This window comes from Heterocephalus glaber, unplaced genomic scaffold, assembly GCF_053883595.1.
Source record: "Heterocephalus glaber isolate CG9 unplaced genomic scaffold, H.glaber_assembly_v1.0 deba00001465, whole genome shotgun sequence".
In the NCBI taxonomy this organism is placed as follows: Eukaryota; Metazoa; Chordata; class Mammalia; order Rodentia; family Bathyergidae; genus Heterocephalus; species Heterocephalus glaber.
In genome coordinates this window covers 23551034-23571736 of record NW_028258312.1, presented here as the reverse complement: position 1 = coordinate 23571736, position 20703 = coordinate 23551034, and positions in this window count along the sequence as shown.

Genomic DNA, 20703 nt, shown 5'->3' with positions numbered 1-20703 from the left:
TTAATGTATTATTGTGAGTGTCAATAGCTACACATAGGGATCAAAATGATTGTCATTGTACCATTATAGCTTCAGCTCACCATGTGCAACTCCCAGCAATGAACCAATAATAAAGGTGCTTAGGAAGATTTGTCAGTAAACTTGAGAGAAATAATTTGCTCTTACTTGACACTTTAAAAGATGTAAAGAAAGTAAGCGTGTGTTTGGCTGGGATGACATTAAAAGAGGAAAGTAAGTTTTCACTTGCTATATCCCTTTTCTTCAAGTGTTTTTATGTATATTTTCCTACTCTGTTAGGTTAAGAATCAACATGATTGAAACTTTGATAGTTGAGCATATCTTGGTCCCCAAGATTACCACAGAAAATATGAAACTATCCTCTTCCACTAATTATGGTGTACAGTAGCAAGAATAAGAGGTTGAGTTGACTGATTACTTACAGCAGAATATACCCAGAAAATTATTCAGTCTTTTTTTCTTTATTATTTATGCCTTGGAGGAAGTACAGGAAATTGAACTTAGTGCCTTCTCACTGACCTATGATCCAGATCCCTCCCCACCCCCTTTTTTTGAGACAGGATCTCACTGAGTTTCTAAGTTGCCTATGCTGGACTTATGCTTGCTGTCCTCCTGCCTCAGCCTTCCAAAGTGCTGGGATTGCAAGCATGGCAGATCACGCCCAGGTTCATTACTCACCCCTTAAAAATAAAAATTTTAGTTAAAAACAGATGAGAAAAAGATACACACATATCGCCACTGCTCTGGAAAACCATGTCCCAGTGTATGAGAACCAGCCATACATTTCCAGGAGGATATTAGGTAGAAGAAAGGGGCAAATGGATCCAAGACTGTGCAGAATGCAGTTTGCTAAGAACTCACTGGCCAAGGGTGGCAAGACTGGTGGGTCATTGCTACTTGGATGAGAGGGAAAGGTCTTCCCTAGGAGTCAGGATAAAAGTATCTTTTATCCAAACTGGAATATTTCTGATTTATCTCAGCCAACATCAAGAATCTCAAGCACATTCCTGGCAATAATGGGGCCTGGTCTTAAATCTCCACACAGGACTCAGACTTTTTCCTATCATATGCTTGGAAGTTATGGAAAGAAGACAGATCAGGGTTCCTCAGGGACAGTTATGACCGAGAAGACTCAAGATGGCTACGGTTGGGTTAAGCTGGATCCTTACACCCACATATATGGAGGCACACATCCAGGTAAATCTGAGTGTGTGTCTTTGCAGCTCTTCACCAGGCTGGCCTGGTGTTCTGTAGATGTTATGCGTACAAATGTTTCTTGGGACACTGATGCTGTTCCATTAATGTGGTCTCATTACTTGCTCCAGTGGCACTAAAGGCATCGAGTCTTGATGGACGACAATGTCCAAGTAAATTCATGCTACTTTTTATGGCTATGGGGTGTGATCAAAAGAACCTGGCCACTAGACCTGGGTCCAAATTTTGACTCTTCCAATTACCAAGGTCCTAAAATTTGCTGTATCTTAATTCCCTCATCTATAAAAAAGACTAATAATGCATACTCCATATTGCTGTCCTGAGGTCTAAGTAAGACAGTCATAGTAAAACCAAAGAAGATCTATCCTGGAGCAGATGTTTAACAGTTATTAATTCTTTTCCCTTTTTATCCTTGCACACAGATGGCTGAACATGTATCTGAAGGCATCATGGATTTTATTTAAAAATGTTATTGTAAACTTAGTGCATTAAACATTTAGGGGCATAGAATCAGTTTGGAGTTAATCAACTATATCTTTTATATTCTCATCGCCCCTTCTCCACAAGGTTCAAGTCTAGAATTCCTGGATTCTTTGGAGTTCTAGGGTGGAAAATAATGTCATCAAAGAGGCTATCCTCCAGTCCCTGACCTGCAGTCCTCCTTTCCAGCTATGTCCTTCACCATGAGGGTCTGTGGGTACATTATGGGAACACCTTAGACAAGCCAAAGCTTCATGCCCATCTGTCCATTGATCAAACCTGGTAGAGCTTACACCAAGCATAGACACCTCTCAAATGCAAAGATTCAGAAAGAAATGTCCTGCCAGATAGCAGAAGGGACTGGAACCATGAGGTTACCCATGTCTAGATATGGTTTGGAAAAGGAATAGCTAGGACTCAGGATGGCACATTTCTTTGATTTCATATATTTCTCTGCAGCTGAAGTAGGTCCTGGGACTTAAATCAGGGCCCCTCTTGCCAAGATCTGGGAATGGCATTAACTGCAATGATCACACTAGAGATGTCCACAAAAGGTCAGTGGCTCTCTGAATGGGAAAGTGCTGCTCTTCTCAGGAGTGAGGAGTTTTCAGACAAAAGATAGCATTTGAGCCTGGATCTCACAGCATGAGTGGGAGTTTACTTTCAGAGATAGGAAGGAAGGGCACTCCAGAAAAAGAAACAGCATCTGGGACAAGGTGGCTTTTGAAAGAGTGGCATATTCGGGAATTAGTGAGATGTTCCTCGTGCCTGAAGCACGGGGCCATGTGGGAGATGAGAAGGCATGTAGATGGCAAGGTTTGTAGAGAAAAAGAATGGGAAGGTCTTGTTCATGGTGAGTATTGCTCTCACAGAAGGCTTTGGGATGACAGACTTGTGGCAGAGTACGCTCCACTGCCAGCTTGCGATGCCAGAGAAAACATCTGGCAGTGTAGAGAGGCTAGAATGGGGAGACCAGCTGATAAGCTCCAACATTTTTTCAGTGTGTGTTAAGAGTGTGTCAACTGTGTCTTTGTGCAGTCAAAGCCTTGATGTGATCTGTAAATCAAATCACCCTTTGCTTAAGTTTTAAGATGCCAAAAGACGGACTCAGAGATTCCTCTTGATTTAATATGTGGAACTTCAGGGCATCCCTGTTATGCTTTCTTTCTTGGCTGCTCAAAGTTTCTGTCTCAATGAATTGCGTTTGTCAGATTTGACCTCCAAGTAAAGGAGAAACTGGCCTAACTGCCAAAGCTCTGCAGAAGAGGTCTTGGGTAATTTGAAGGGTGGAAGTGGATTGTTTGTTGCAATCTTTTTTCGGTCTACTAGCATATTTTCCTCTGAAATGCTGATACTGTCTTTTCTTAGGTCATATACATGTTGTAGGACAATCTTTCCCACTAACTGTGCATGTTTGAATCATACTGGCAAACTTCAACTCGGTCATTGAAATTTTCCCCTCCTATGTTTCCCAAAAGCTTTGGGCAGTTTTAGGGATTCCAGAAGTATTTATGGCCAGCTCAGTTCCTAAGAGAATGACTGGGTAGGTGGTTGTAGTTAGCCTAGGACTTGGAGAGCTCCCAAAGGAGGTACCAGCCATGCATTGCAGCCCTGGACTAAGGGTCCCACGAGGCACCACTCCACCTCCCACTCTGGCCCTGCTCTGCTGGCTTTGCTTATGCTCACTGTGTGGTTCCTTCCCTCCTTGCCCTTCAACCTGCCACCATTCAGTGACTGTGAAACATTAAAACAACACTGATGCCCCCCATCAAACACAACCAAGACAATACTAGCAGGAAAAGATGACAATAATAAGTACGATATAGGTGCATTATCAAAGATTGCCCTCAGTTTAACAGAAATATGTTTGTTTCAGCAACTTGAGGTATGTATATATCTGTGATTGTAATTGCCATATAAAAACAATAACAAAACCTTCTTGTTATAAAACATTCTTTCAGGCACATAATAATCAAAACTAAGTAGCTTTAAGGAGATGATTTTAAAATTTAATTTTTTCTCTCAATTTTATAAACATACTTTTTGCTTAATCCTCCATTTTTAGGTTTCTAATTAAATCAAGGAATATTTTTTCCTCCAATAAAAGCATATTTCTGAAAGACCTCAATTATTTGCTCTTCCTAAATGTTTTCCATTGCAAGGATTAGAGGTGATAAATCACATTCGGTTTATCTCCTACGGTTTCTTCTAGCACATTGTCAACTCCCCTCTCACCCTCCTGTGCACACCCCCTGTGTAGTAACTGCATATGGGACACCATAAAGGCTGTGGGGTAAGTGACACTATTAGCACAGTGTGGTGGCTTTGATGTGTAGCTCTCGGCAGGGTTGCCAGGAGAGTGACAGACTCCTGCTCTAATGCAAAGACTATTTCTCATTTCCTCGGTTCAGTTCTAATAGTCTTATATTACCATTAGTGCACTAAGCAGACAGACATCACAGCTGAGAAACCTCACATCCTTGGGCTTAGCTTATTATTTTGAGTGTGAGATTACTGCATGCAATAAGCTCTTTATTAAATGAAGATAAAGAAAATATTCAATAATATAATGGATATCAAAATGAGGCCAATCATTTTTGTCTTAAGTTAAATGAAAGAAAAGTGTTATCTCCCACACCACCACCTCATGCCCAGGGATGGGCATGTGGAAACACAATTTTTCTGTGAAATTTGTAAAATGAGTGTTGTCATGTCTCCCTGTATATGCCAGGGTTCCCCAAATTTAGTTTTGCCAGTTTTTAAGCCTCAAGCAAAATGCTATCCCCAATCACAGAAATGATTTAATGTACAATTTTATATCTAGAAATACACCACACAATAATGAAAATTGTAACAATCCAAACAAAAGGAGGATCAAAGACACTCAAGAAAGTAGAGTGGATTTCATTCCCTGAATGAAGGAAGAGGTAACCAATGAGCAGCTAACCAGTAGGTTTAAAGCTCCAGCCAAACTACCTATAAATGTGGGAGCATCTTATGTGTGAGAAGCTGTTAAAGGGGACTTAAAAGAACAAAAAGTACCATTTGTTCCCCTAATTAACTTTGAAGAGTCTAATTAAGGGCAACATAAAAGCCTAAGAAATGCTGGTTATTAGGCATGTACTTTAACTTGATCAGTGGGATGGTATTCTTGTAAACAAAAATGCTAATTTCACCCAGCCCAAAATAAACCTCTCTGCAAATATCTCACAACATAATCATGCAGTACCTTGGGAGCAGAATCCCTATCTAGTGCAGGCTGCCTCTTGAGGTTACTGATTCTAGGCGTTAATGACACTCAATTTGAAGATGCAATAGAGGATAAAGAACATTCTGATAATGTCTGAATATGAACACTTCTGAGTCTCCTTTCTGTTGTATTTACCTTGGCCTGAGTAGCTCTATGAGTTGACCATTTTGATTGCAAGTAGGTAGAATTTTGTCTCTGAAACCGACATAAGTAGGATAAAGTACAAGCACATTTATATCTGAATCAGACAACACATCAGTATTAATCAAGGTAAATTTAGACTTTGCTATTGCTTCAAGAATATCATGTAGGTTTTAGTTTTTAGCATTTAAATAGATTTAGAGAAAAGTATTTCTTTTTAGAAGAGAAACCTATCCATTATATAAAAATAGTTATAACACTAGAATAAGATGATAAAATTTGTTTTTATCTAGTTTCCTTGGAGTTGCTCTAAGTGGAGGGAACACTCATCCTAGAGTCAAAACTTCTGACTTCTGGGAACTTATTTCACATTTTTATTCAGTAAAAATAAGGGTTTCCATTAGGAAAATGCAGATCAAGGTTTATTATGTTTTTTTTTCTGAGAATGTTTCACAGAGATGCTGTGATAAGATCATCTTAAAGAGCTTTGCATTTTCCATGAAAAAGGAATTATGAGTTTTTATTATTGTCAACACCAATATTAAGCATAGAAGTGCATGAAAGTAGACAATTGTCATTTAATGCTATAATCACACCAATTGATATTCCCAATCCTATTTAGTTTTGAATTAGCCATAGCCTGCAGTAGCTAGTGCAGCTTTAAAATCGACAAGCTATTAAAACTAACTCTAAAGCTTACAGCTAGGGAAAACGTGGCTTCTGTGATGTCCTGAGATGTTGGTACTAACATCAGCACCCCAAAAGGCCGGTTTTCAGAAAAGGCCAGTGTCTAACAGCCTGGAGAGGAAGGACTCGAGAGATTATAAATAGAGTGAGCTTTTGCAATATATTTTGGCATGCAGAAGCTTCTAAGAATTTAATTCTGCTGGACTCTCAAGAGCCGACTGCCTGAACTTAGTCTGACAGAACTCACCTTTCAAAAGATGTGGGACTTGAGACTCCTGTCAATGGAGGAACAATTCAGTGTGGACATTACAAACCAGAAAAATGACAAGTCAGGATAGAAGAGCTACACAAAATCGTGCACCCTGGACTTGGGACCCTGACTTTAATTCTGAAGGTGGTACCCTTAAATGCCTTTTGCATAGATATAAACCAGTGTGGCAGAGTCTCCACTGTTTGCAGAGCACTGCACTTCTGTTATCCTTAAAATGATAACGAGGGTGCAGAAGTGATCTAAGAAGCAAGAGAAACTCCATAACACAGAATCACTCAGTAACTTCTTTTAAGCTCAAGTCTTTTGGCCTAGTCTTAAAATTAATATCCAGACAATACACGGCCCCCTGAATATATTCCACTGGTACACACAACAAGTAACTTATCTGAGGGTATCTGAGAGTAGGGTCTGCTTCTCACCCAGCCATTTCTATCGCTTGTACTGTTCCTTCTTCACTTAGGTAGGGTAGTCATCTTCCAGAAGGAATCACAGAAACTGGTGTTAACTGCACTAAATCCTTTGAAAATATCCACAATAATGATGAGCAGAATCCATATCAGATCCACTGCCAAGTGTACTTAAACACAACCTGAGACTTTTAAGTTCAGAGCTAATTTTCTCTTCATGTCCCTAATCAATCAGTGACAAGATATACCCAGAATAAGAGCAAAGAGATAAGAATCTTTCCATTGTGAAAAATGATTAGAATACAAACATTCTCTGTGTCATTGCTGAGAATATTCCTCTCAGATGGGAGCCTTGCTATTTCATTACATTTATCTGCTACACGAACTGTGTGCCTTTTGATGTGCCTGTAGGGCTTGATGTGTCTTGGTATAGACAGAGACTAAATTGAGTCCTAATGGCTTGATGCAGTCATAAAAAATAGTGTCTTCTGCAAAACTCACTACTTGCCTGTAGCTTGGGTAGAAATGCTTATTCTATACTCAGATCCATATGCCAGCTTTTTAATGCATTTGTATTCTTCCTTTATTTTGCACCTTGGACAAACTATCAACAACAATAAAAATGAGCTGTTACCGAGAGCACTACATATAAGTATTGTCCTGCAAGTGATATATGGATCAGTTTTCATCCCTTCCCAGATTAAAAAGTTTAAGACAGCAATAAGGAAAAGAATCCAAAACCTTCAGGATGTGTAGGGTCTGTATTCTGCATCTCTTTTCGAATGTAGTGTGTACCTGTACATACAATTTCTCAAAAATTATACCCTTAGAAGGGTAAAAGCAACTCCCTGGGCTTGGCTTTGTCAGAGGTTAGATGATTAAATGAGAGATCATGGAGCAGAAATGCCCGTTCTTCTCCCTCTCAAAGTGAAGTCAGGCATTAGTTCCGAGCTTTGAGTCACCACCCTGCAGTCGCCCGCCCACTGTGAGCCCCTAGGCATCTGGAAGCATGCTTATTTTGGGTGTCGTGCTCAGCTTTGGGCCAAGTCCTAACCAGAAGAGCACCCCAGACTCAACTATTCTCCAATTCCACTAAGTTTTCTCTTCAAAGCTGTGCTTTTTACCCATGTCTTGTGAGCAAGTACTTCATAGAATTCCACATCTGTGTTCAATCGGCCCAATCTTTCCCTTGATAGAGTACCTTTTTTAAATCAGTGTGTGTTTGCAATAAAGATATAACATATTTTGATTATTTTCAATCCCTTTACCCCTTTCTCCCTTACCTTTCCCCAGCCCTAGTCCCCTTCCCCCATGGAGTATTTTTTTAAACAACATATTAAGGTAAGCCAGAGTTTGACTGTCAGAGTCCAATGTCCATATCCATTCTGCCGGATACTTGGATGGATGAAATCCATTATCCAGATTTTCTAACATCTCAGGTGCAGTGTATGACTGCAATTAATCAGGAAGATACAAAAGAACACATCTTTGTTATAGGTGAATCTTTAGAGATGAAGTCAAGAGACACATCTGTAAGTAGTAATGGAAATCACTAGCAAGAATATTGCCTAATATAACATAATGAAACATACCCACTTGTTAAGACCTTATTTTTTAGAGTTATAGGTTTGTAGCAAAATTGAGAACAATTACCAAGATACACATACATATACCTCCTGCCCCCTACACATACCTGCTCCATAACCGTCCATATCCCCCACCAGAGTGGTGCATTCCTTAAAACAAATGAACCTCCATCGTCACCCAAAGGCCACAGTTTGCATTACAGTTTATCTCCATTCTACGCATTCTAGTCTATCAGTGTGGACAACTCTGAGATGACACGTATCCCCGATTCTACGATGATATGGATATTTTCACTGCCCTAAAATTTCTGTCCTCTACCTATTCGTCCTCCTCTCGCATTAACTCCTGCAAAAATCCAATCTTTATGTTGTCTCCATAGCTTTGCCTTTTTCACAGTGTCCCACAGTTAGAATCTTGCAGTACATAGCCTTTTACCTTTTCCAATTACCTTTCTTGCTTTGAAGTTTTCTCCACGTCTTTTTATGTCTTGATAGCTTTTTCCTTCTTAGGATGATAATATTCCTTTATGTAGATGTGCCACATCTGGCTTATCCACTGACCTGCTGATAAACATTTCAGCTGCTTCCAAGTTTTGGCAAATATGAATAAAGCTGCTCTAAACATCTATCTGCATGCAGGTTTTTATGTTGACATCAGCAAAAAATCAAGGAGCAAAATTGCTGGATTGTATGAGAAGAGTATGTTTAGTTTTGTAAGAAACTATGAAACTGCCTTCCTGTCAGCAGTGGATAAGCATTCCCGTTGCTCCACACCCTTACAAGCATTTGGTGCGGTTGTTCTTGACTGCTGCCCATTCTCACAGGTGTACAGTAGCACCTAACTCTCATTTGAGTTTCTCTAGTGACAAAGTGGCATGATATGGGGCATCTTCTCATGTGCTTCTGTGGCCATCCACATATCTTCTTGGTGAGAAGTCTTTTAGGAGCTTTGACCGATGTTTAAACTAGGTTTTTTGTTTTCTTATCCTTGAGCTTCAACAGTTCTTTGTCTATTTTATATGATAGTTCTTTACCAGATACATCATTGCAAATATTTTCTCTCAGGCCATGTCTTACCATTTTTGTCTTGGTAGTATCTTTTACAGAGGAGAAATGTTTAATTTTAATAAAGTTTAACTTACCAATTCTTTTGTATGTCATGTCTTTGGCATTACATCTAAAAAGTCATTGTCAAGCCCAAGATATAAACTTCCTCCTGTGTTATGGTTTTACATTTTAAATTTAGAACTATAGTCCATTTTAACTTTTATGGAGAGGATGAGATTTATATTGTGGTTCATGTTTTGCATGTGGATGTACAGATAACCCCACAGCATTTATGGAAGAGACTATCTTTTCAATATCACATCATCTTTGCTCTTTGGTCAAAGAGCAGTTGCTATATTTAAGTGAATCTTTTCTAGGTTCTCTGTTCTGTTCCATTGATCTACTTGTCTATTTTTCACCAATACACACTATTTTGATGACTGTAACTTTAGAGTAAAGTCTTGTAGTCCAGTAGTATTACTTCTCAAACTTTTAATGCATACACAATTCAAGGTTTTCCCTGGATGAAATGATGGAGCTGGACTGATGAATCTGTCTTCTACTTTCTACTTCTAGTCTGGGCCAACTATTTCCATTCAGGATGACTAACAGAATTGAAATCCATTTCCATATATGGGGCAAAGAAAAGACAATTTAGTATCAGGGGTACAGACTTGGCATCATTGAGAAAATGCTGTATCTGATCCACAGAGCTAAGCATTTGGGCAAGGAAAAGTGGTACTGCGAAAATGTGGCTGGGCCAACCCAGGTTTTTGGTAAGACTTGTTATATATCGACCATTCCGAGTGACACCCTTGAAGATAGGTTAAAAACATGTTGTGGGTGAAGCTAAATTACACAAATGGGGGAGGAAAGGTGTTAACAATAAAAGTGAAAATCATGCGACTCCCCTAAAAGTTATTCATTATTAGCATTGTGAAATACCTGAAAAACATTTGTGATTTCTGTGTGACTTGTTTTATTTTTTAACAAAAATTCTGCGTTGGTGTTAAACAGATTTTCAACCCTCAACAAACCAGATGGCTAATCCAAAATTATTATATGAAATCTGAATAGGAAACTAAGAACTGTACTCTGTAAAAAGATAATGAGAATTTTTCATCATTTACATTTTTACCAAATAAATTATATTTCTATTTTATTGGTATCTAAATAGCCCCAGTGATAATTACCAAATGTCTATATTTAGGGGAAACTAGAAAGTGTGTATCATAAATAATAGCAAAAATTGATATTCCTGAATTGCCTGTTTTTCTAGATATAGACATTTGGTAATTATCACCAGTGTTGGCACTTAAAGAGGTGTTTAGACAATTTTTAAAATGCATATTGCTTACTCAATAGATTGTGCACTAACTATATTCTGCTATGAAAATCCATAGCCAGGTAAGTTTTCATAAGGTGAGATCTTGACCTCATAGATAATAAAGAAAAAGTATATACTTTGGCTTAGTGAGCAAAATCACTTTAAGACCACCGAAACAGCTTGCTCTGTGACTGACAAATTCCGTACTAATCTAACAGTGGTCCCAAGGTGGAATAACTTTGACCTTAAAGCAAAAATGTTTACTCCCCAAATATTATTTTTGTACCTTGGCACAAAGCAGTTCATTAATTCTGCATCACTTTGTCTGTCTCCTGCAGCTTTTAGTTCTGACTTCTTGTCTGATTGGCAAACAGTAACTTCCAATGGAGAAAGGTTTAACACAACTTGGCCAGAAAGAGTTTGCTTGTGGCTCCTCACTTGGTAGAACTGATGTTTTTGAAATGTCCTTCTCTCTCCTCAGATAGTCTCCAAGGTGCATGTAGGAAGCAAATGCAAGCACCATGGGAAAACTTGCAGGTTCTCATCCACTGTAATGTCTGACCAAATATTGGCAAACATTATTTTCAGCACAAGGAGACACATGAAACACCATCCACTACCAGGTGACAACAACAAATGTGATGCCAGCTCTGACTTGGACAGTAGGAAAGCCTAACTGGCTGGTTGTAATATGAAGTTACTAAAATATAGCTATGTTGCTTGCTCCCAAAGTTAGGTGACACAGCTCAGTGGATTGCTACTGAGAAGCAAGAGATGCTATGAAGACGATGCCAAGGGGTGAAGAAAAGGGAGGAAGATAATTAAGAGGTAGAATTTAAACTTCAACCACAATCAAACTCTGTAGCATTAAGAATAAGGAGATAGGCCACTTTGGCTTCATGAATAATATAGGCTTAACAGATATGCATGGGATTCTTAGGAGACAGAAGGACATGTAGAATGACAATGCCAGAACAACATGCACAAAAGTTTAGTTAGTAGAAACATTAACAAAAACAACCTCCACTAGAAGAAGGTAGTACAATGAGATGTTTGCAACTTCTTGGTATGTTTCTTAGAATGGGATAAAATTTTTCTAGGTTAAATAATCTTTAATAACCCCTAATAATCTATTAATTCAGCCCACAGGATGAAATGCACATATTGATAAATAAGAGATGACTCCCTTACACACCCACTCACAGGACATTGATCTGGTCCTTCCTGTCCTGTCTCTTTTTGGACTGTTCACCCCCTACCCTGGCAGAGCCCATTAGAGCTCATCTATTAACTTCATATGAGTCCTTGACATAGTTTTTATCATGTGTTGACTTGAGTTAGGTTCCAATCAAATGCTAATCTCATGCTGCGTGAAGAAAGTCTTGCAGATCTAAAAATCATGAGCAGTTGACTTAAAGCAGGGGAAGTTATTCTGGATAATTTCCGATATGTGAAAGACCGTAAGAGCAGAGGGGAGGCTCCTCTGGGAGAGGAATGAGAGGGCCTTTCTGGAGAGCTGCAGGGCCTCACCTGTGTGTCTCAGCTGTTGTCACCTTTCCTCCCTGCCGGCCTCCTCTGTGGGCTTCGTCCTTGCCTACCCCGCCACAAGTGCTTAAACCCATTTCATGTAATAATTTGTTTTTCGACAGTACTGGGGACTGAAACCAGGCTCTTTACATGGGGCTCTTTCCCCCAGCCCCTTTTTAAACTTTTTAAATTTTGAGACAGGGTCTCCCGAAGTCACTAAATTGCTCAGGCTGAGCTGCAACTTGGAATCCTCTTGCCTCAGTCTCCCAGAATGGTGGGATTACAGACATGCACCACTAGGCTTGTAATCTTTCATATCTTCTACTAGTTCTGCTTCTCAGGTTGAACCCTGACTGATGCACTCTAGTAAAACTTCCAGTCTCCCTAAATAGGCTAATCGACTCAAGATGCCTGCCTTTTCCAGACCGAGACAGCTACACTACAAGCTCAAGCATTGCCTCTGCCCCCTCTTTTACACAATCTTGGAGCCACACAGGAACAGGAGGAAGACACCAAGCAGAAATAGCCTGTATGCCTGAGTCACAGAACAGCAAGAAATGTCACATGAACTGTGTCAGACTTTGAGGAATGAGAAAGAAACCTGCCTCCTATTAAGGTTCAGATCTGTTAAACTTGTAAAGTTGCTGTACTGTCTCAGCGTGACCCATTGTCCTACTTAATACACATCCACATACTCTGGACTTTCAGAAATGTGTCTACTAAATATGTACCTATATACATAGACAAGGGCACTTTTTTGGTCTTAATTTGAAACATGCAACCAGTACAGGATGATCAAAAAATTCATTTCAGGGCCAGGGATTTAGCTCAGTGGTTTCGCCACCTGCTGTGCAAGTGCAAGGACCAGAGTTTGATCCCCAGTACCAAAAAAAAAAATTCATTTCCATGGGCAATGACGGAAGCTAAAAACAAGACAAGGTAGAAAATAGTAATAGGTGAAAACACAATCTGTATCTATTTAGCAAGACTGTTACTTTGTAAAATTAGTTTTACAATTGTTTGTTCTTCACTCCACCACAGGCCAGACCTATAATCTCTAAAACCACAGACTCGAAGATATGGATCCCACTACACCATGGAAAGAAGGAGGAAGAAATAGCTGGTAATCAAAGAAGGGTAAGACGCTGGAATTTTCACACTGATGAAATAGTGTTTTTAATTTTTTTCCTATACTCTTCATTTGCTAATCTTTCATAAAATGAAGATGGCACTCTTTTAAATCAGGAAAACAATTTTATAAGAAAACAAACAAATGAGTTAATTGAATATGGAATCTAAGAAAAGCAGTATAAGCATAAGATGATAATTACTTTACCAGTAAAAGACCTTGCATCAATAATAACACTTCTAAGGTGATTTTCCACCTAAACTTCAGAGCATTGGAATAATTAATAAGTATCTTTTGTACAGAATTATCAAAAGCAGTTTTAATGAACATTTGATATTTCCCTAACAACTGAATGATTACTTTATGCAGTAAAATCAATTCACAGTTCTAATTTTAGCCAATATCTACTCAGGTTCCTTAGTGGATTTCATTTTACACAAATGGATAGGACCAAGTCATAATTAACATTATCAGATGTGCTTTGTGTTAAAGATTCTACTAAATGCTAAAGTATGCATGAAACACTTTATTTCACATTAATGTGAGCCCTGGGCTCTCCTCCAAAATCTGTAAATACTATCAACTTAGAACATCCTTTGCTTAGCTAAGGTTCATATGGTCTTGTCCCAATACTACCTGATCATTGAGACCGATTAGTCTATTTTAATTTTTATTCAGTTTTGCTACCAACATCACATTTATCTTTCTGCTATATTCATTGCTATTTCTTTTTCTTGGCAATATCCATTATTGTCCAATTTTATTCTATTTGTTCTGATTGTGTCCTAAGAACCATTTCTAACCTACATATATATGCCATTCCCTTCCATTTGCTTCACGTGCCAATGATTGATTTTGGTTTTTCTCTATGTTACAATCTTTAACAATTATGAGAGAGATAGAAATCTGTCCTGACACATGCAGAATCAGCAAGTACAAATACACATGCACATACATACATGCTTACATACATACACACAATGTATCTACGTACAAATCCATTTCAAAGCACAGCAACAAAACTGAATGGCCTGGAACTCATACAGATTTAGAAGTTTTTCCACCTCAGAAGCAAATGAGCAAAGGAATTTGAAAATACTATGGATCCATTTGAAGTTGTTAAGTCCCTGTCAGTTGAAAGAAAAAGGAACCTCTTAACAATTACTGTCTGAACTGTTTTTCTTTGACCTTTAACTCAATTTGGCGATTCTTTCCTTTTTTTCTTTAATCCTTAATTATACACCAAACTCAAAATACTGAAACGTTACTTTTTCTATGTCAAAGTATCCGTCTAAGGGCCAAATATAGCACTAGTTTAACCTGATTTACCAAAAAGCTCCATAAGGCTTTTGAGGTGTTTTGTTGACTAGCTTTTGGGTTTGTTTATTTTAGAAAAAATCTTTAATGTTTTCCAAAAGATAAGTAAACAAGATCAATTATACCCTTTTCTTAATGAGCAGACAGAATCAAGGGTGTCCCCAAGGCTGTGGTGAATAAAAGAGTAGTTGAGGTGAAGGCCAGGGGTTGTCTCCTTCTAAGGAGCCACTGTGGTTTTGTAGAACTCCAGAAAAATAAAAGCTTTCTGTATCTTAATAAACGTAGCTGTGTCATCCCTACTGTAAACATGTGTCCAGCCCTGACACTGGAGAAAAACTACAGAAGTAGTGACATTTGGGTGTCTATCTACTCACCTAGATCCCAAGACTCCGACCACAGGACCCACACCCCCAGGAGTGGTTTTTGAAATTGGAAAGCCACATATACGCCCAACCTTATATACAGTGTGTGCACAGAAACACGGTGAAAACATCACTATAACATTTTCGGTGAGTACTTACCCAAAATACCAGTTGACTATTTGATGTTCTAAGACCTGTTTAGCGAGCAATCAAGGGAGAGAGATAAATATATATATAAATAAACAGACAAATAAAACCCAGAAAGCAGCTTCTTAGCTTTGGGAAAGACCCAGAAATCATATTCACCCTGTGTGGCTGGAACAAATGCAGTCAACATTTATTTAAGTTCTAAAAAAAATATATCTAGTCATTCGTGGGGTAGAGAAACTTCTTTGCTTTAACATTTTTGTCCTAGGAAGCTGAGAGTTAATGCAAGCATTATTGATGATCATGGAAGAAAATGAAAAGTTTTTTATGATGGAGGAATTAAATAATAATGCTAAGAGCCAGCCTACAAATCAATTCAGCTATTGGCTCAAAGAGAAGAGTCTTTCCTCCCCTGGGTTTTACAGACTAAAGGAGAAACTATCTCAGATGCCAAGGTTAGAACAGACGTATTTATCAAGTAGTCTGCCTGTTCATCTTGAGAACTTGAACATCTTTGTTCAAAATGTACAGAGACAAAGAAATTAAGGTCCATTATCATTAATTAGCTAGCATGCGATAAAACCTCATGACAATTTTTATATTTCTGCATCGAACCTCCATACCATAGCTGGGTGCTTATCCTCTTTCATAAGTTCCACATTGGCTTCTGATTCTCTCAACATTGTTCTAAAGACCGAAAAGTTTGTTTTCACTTGCCACTATTCGATTTCAGACTATCTGCTAGGAACTCCTGTTGTGTTTTTCTATTTTTAATAATTTTTTTAAAAAATTTATAAAAGAAAAATTGTTTTCCTGGTGCTTCAGTTCTGGGATGATACAAAAAAAGATGCTGATAGGAAGGCAACAGTCAGCCATTGTCCTGAAGAACTGGACAATACCTTTCTCATTCTTGTTCTTCCACAAATCAACAAGCCCTTGTTTCTACCACGTCCACTGGCTTTATCAAAATGGCAAGTCAGGGCCAGGGATTTAGCTCAGTTGTTCTGTACCTGCCTCGCAAGCGCAAGGTCCTGAGTTCAATCCCCAGTATCAAAAAATAAAATAATAAAATGGCAAATCAAACACCTAAATGGGCCACGAAACAGAATATAAGTAAGAGGTATGTTTGACATGCTATATTGAGGCCTAAAGGACTCGGCAAAATGCAAACAATGTCTGAAAAACAATTGTTACTTTTTCTTTACTTTCTAGAACTTTTGTCCTCTGGCCTAAAGGATAGCAGCTACTTAGGGAACTTTGTGGCAAAACTAACATTGCTCACTTTCTTTCCTCCTTACCTAAGCCCCTTTGCAAGCAATGTGCCCCACTGAGTAAGAGTGAGACCATGTCCATGTGACAATCATGACCAATTAACTTTTGAAATCTCGGAAGTTCCCTGCCTTCTTTTCTGGAAACTTCACTTCAATATCCATTCTTGATTATTCTATTTGAGTTTTTCAAAGAAGTACTCTTAGTTTCTATTACTTTTTTTTGTTGAGACGGGGTCTCTATGTTTCCCAGACTGGCCCAAAACTCTTAGGCTCAAGTGTTCCCTCTGCCTCAGCTTCTCAAGTACCTGGGACTACATGCATAAGCCACCTTGCTTGGTTAGCATCTACTTTTGAAGAATATTGTAATATTAGAATTATATTATATACACACATAAAAATGTATACATATGTAGATATATATGTTAGATGTATATTGTACAGATTTGGAGCAAGGCTGGTTGGATTTGAATCCTGACTGTAATATATTAGCCATTTGGTATCAGGCAACTTATTTAACTTCCTTGTGCCTCAATTTACCCATCTATAAGATATAAGAAAATTCCTACATTATTAGATAATTGTAAGGGTTTTTTTAAACAACAAAGATTTTATCACAAATGGTTAATAATAAAGCTAACTTTAAAATTCAAATTCTGCAGAAATATAGAATCCAAAAGCATCTTTGAGGTAATGTACAATTCCTGCACGTGCCAAAGTTCCAATCTCTTTGTGCTAGTTCCTGTGCTACTGAGGTTTTGTTCATAAAGTCTTTTCCTATGCCAATGTCTTCAAGAGTTCTACTTATCTTCCAGCAGGTTTAGTTTTTCTGTCTTAATATTTAGATCTTTAATCCACTCTGATCTTAATTTAGTGCATGGTGATAGGTATGGGTCTAGTTTTAATCTTTGTCAGGTTGAAATCCAGCTTTTCCAACACCATTTATTAAGTACTACTCAGCCATAAAGAAAGAGAAACTAGAGACATTTATAGCTAAATGGATGCATATTGAGGCAATACTCTTAAGTGAAATAAATAAGACACACATGTGTAAATACCGAATAGTTTCTCTAGCATGAGAAACTGAAAGTGTAAATAAGGATTAAAATGATTAAAATGAATAATTGATAATTTGAAATAGGAAAAGGTCCAAAGGTGTAGGGGTGGTGGGAGGGGAAGGGGAAAGGAAAGAAGGGAAAGGAAAAAAAATGGAAACAAAGTTCCAGTCTCATGATCATTTTGACATCCATATTGGGATTAAGTCATACCCTTCTAAGACACAAGAAGTTCCCCTTACATTTTTTTAAATCTTTACATAAATTTTACACTGCATACATAAATACTGCATTTGTAAATAGAGGCTACTTCTATTTAGATACTTTAAATATTTTTCATAATTTCTGTGAATTACCTACACAATAAATATTAGTTGTAAATGCCAATTTTCTAGTTGAAAATGGTCGCTGGATGCTGTTCAGCCTTGTGTGTGTGTGTTTGTGTGTCTTTGAAAATACAACCAATCTGAAGCAAAAGAAATAAATCAGGTTTGAGACTTGCATCATAACCTGTTGATTAACTACTAGCAATATGTCATTTCTGGGTCACATTTCTACAGAAAATGGAGCGTCACCTCCCAGACTGCCCCTCTGAGAACCTCAAGTTCATGGGAATGTTCAGTAGTAGAAGGGACCTCTGAACTCTTTCCCATAGCAAAATGACAGCTGCAGTCCTATGGCCTCAGCTTGCCTTCTTCAGCTGAATTTATGGTCCTTCCACCAATGTCCCATGCTGGCTCTGGACATTTATTATTCTGACCAATTATTGAAGGATATATGTTCTCCTATCATCCAGTTTGATCAAAATTCCAGCCCCTAAGACAGAAGGAACTAACCACAGCTGAGGAAGGAGGTCAGAATGTGTTCTGACACGCTGCCAATGATAGCTCTGGGTCTTGAGTCAAAACTTACGCACACTTTAATGTAAAAAGCCACATTGAAGCTTAGTTTACCTGCAAGTTTCTTGTATCAAAATAATGGATAGAGATAAAAAATAAAGACAGCAAAGGAATGGATGGACAATTCAAACTTTTAAGATGAAATTGAGTTTCAATCTTTTCAAGCTTCACTAGTTAGAATCAGTGAAACTTTGGGTTAAGTTGTCCACCTCCCTGAGTCTCAATTTTTCTCATCTGTAGAAGGGAAACAGCATCAAGGAGCTGGTAGCATTGTGAAATTAAAACAATATATGCCAAACAGCTGATATGGAGAAGAACTCAATGAACCTTAGTTTTTATTCATATGATATACTTGAGTCACATGTTGGAGTTTTTAAATTATTGTCATGCCTTTTAAATACTTGAAATTTACTTATCTCATAAACTTATTAAGCCCTTCAAATCTAGAAAATGCTCTTTAATGCTTAAATTTCACAATTAAATGAGCTGAATATGTATGGTAAGCTTTTAATTTTACTGTTTAATGGTATTATTTCATAGAAGAATTATTTTATTGTGATTTTTCATATTATTTTACTGTTAATTTTATAAGGGGTTTTTCCAAAACCATAACAAATTAATATTGTCATAAGTTTGATCATTATATTCCAAAATATGAACCTTTATTCATCAGAATAAAATTAATTTCATAAATGTCATATGAGTACCTGCCTTTAGCTAGACACTGTTCTTGGCACTGTATTTGATGATGAAAAAGCAAAGTTCTTATTTCTGTGAACTTTACATTATGGAAGAACATAGATAACAAGTAATACATCATAGCAATAGACTGGATATGGGCAGAGAGGAAATAAATCCAAGCAAGGTGGCAGGGACTGACATTGGTGAAGGGGCTTGGGCGGGACTTGAGTCAGGTGATCAGGAATGACTTCCTACAAAGCAGATGTTAAAGAGATTCACCCACAATAATAAGCTGCAGAGTCAGTCACCTGAACAGAGAAAGAACTCTCCAGAAAGAGAAAGCAATGATGTAAAAAGCTGAAGTGACTACAGTGCATCAGAGGGACATGAACAGGGAAAATGGGGTAAAGCTAAATAGACAGGGCTGGGAGGTGTACAGGGAGGAGGACTCAGGGGAGACCACTGGAGGAGACATGGTCAGATCTTTCAAGAAGTGTAAGGAGGAGAAGAGCCCTGGGAGGGAAGAGCATGAGTACTTTCTGCTCCAAGGGAGGGAGCATGGATGCTTAGATCAGTGGTGTGGCAAAGAGATGATGAGATAACATTATCATTTATAAAAATACTTTGTAAGTAGAATGAAAAGGACCTGCTGATGGATTATATATGAGTGTGGAGGAAAAGGAGGAAAGAATCAAAGATGAAAAATGATGGTGCCATTTGCTGAGATGTGAAAAATAGAAGAAAATTATTTAAGTGACATGAGGGGGAAGGAAATCAGGAGTCTTGTTTAGGACATGGTATGTTTGTAAGGACCGTTAGACATAAATGAGGGCGCAGCCAGAGCTAAGCTCATGTAAATCTTAAGGCTGTCATCATACTGACATTCAAGAAGTTAGTTTTAATTTAGGCAAAAAATGCCCCATGTTGACCTGACATAATGCTAATAAGCCCTTCATTCCTGAAATGTCCTAAATTAGAGTGTCAAACATCTTAAATAAAGATCTTTTTCAGAAGCTTATTGGAGAAAAATAGTTTGCCTATTGTGTGTCAAAGAAAAGGAGCTCAGGCTGATTTGAGTTTCTCAACAAGCACATAGCCAGAGAAATGTGTGGAGAGAAGAAATCACCAAACATTATTTGGTGTTTATGAAGAAAGCTGTTGTGGAGATGGTATCAGGTACAGTGAAACAACTAATATCAGATCTAAAAGACAAATGCCTTCAAGAATTTCCTTCCAAATGACAATATGCTTTGTCAACTCTCATTTATAAACTATGAAACTTGGTATCTCCAAAGGTTTATGCTGGACATTAGTTTCAATCTCTTCTACCATGCATTTACAAAAAATACCAACAATTAACTACATAATTCACACTGATGCTTTTTCCTTGTTCCTTTCATTCTTTGCCTCAAGTAAATGTGCTAACAAAATGTGAAATGTTAAAAAATAGGGCCAAGAAGGAAAGAAGACAGCATGACAGTGAGGTCAATACATTCCATGTTTATCTGTTTCCAGATAAACAGAGCTTTGCCAATACTGAGTTAAATGGGTGTATTTTCAAAACCTTTCTGAGATTATTTTTTAGGACTCTTTAAGATAAGTCAGGGTCATTGTTTACAGAATGTTAGAATGCATCTTGAATAATTCTCTATTTTCAGAGGATAACAGTTTACAAGAAAGGTGAGGGGTGTGTGGGGGGGGGGGTGGAGAGAGAGAGAGAGAAAAGAAGAAAAGGAAAGGAGGGAGAGCAGAGAGAAGACATCACATCCAAAAGACTATTTAAATTAGAGCATTAACCATACACAGTGTTTGATCTTTGGAGCCCTGGTGACCCCGAGGCTGACATTGCAACAGAGCCCGAAGCCTCCTTCCATGTGTGGGGTGGCTGA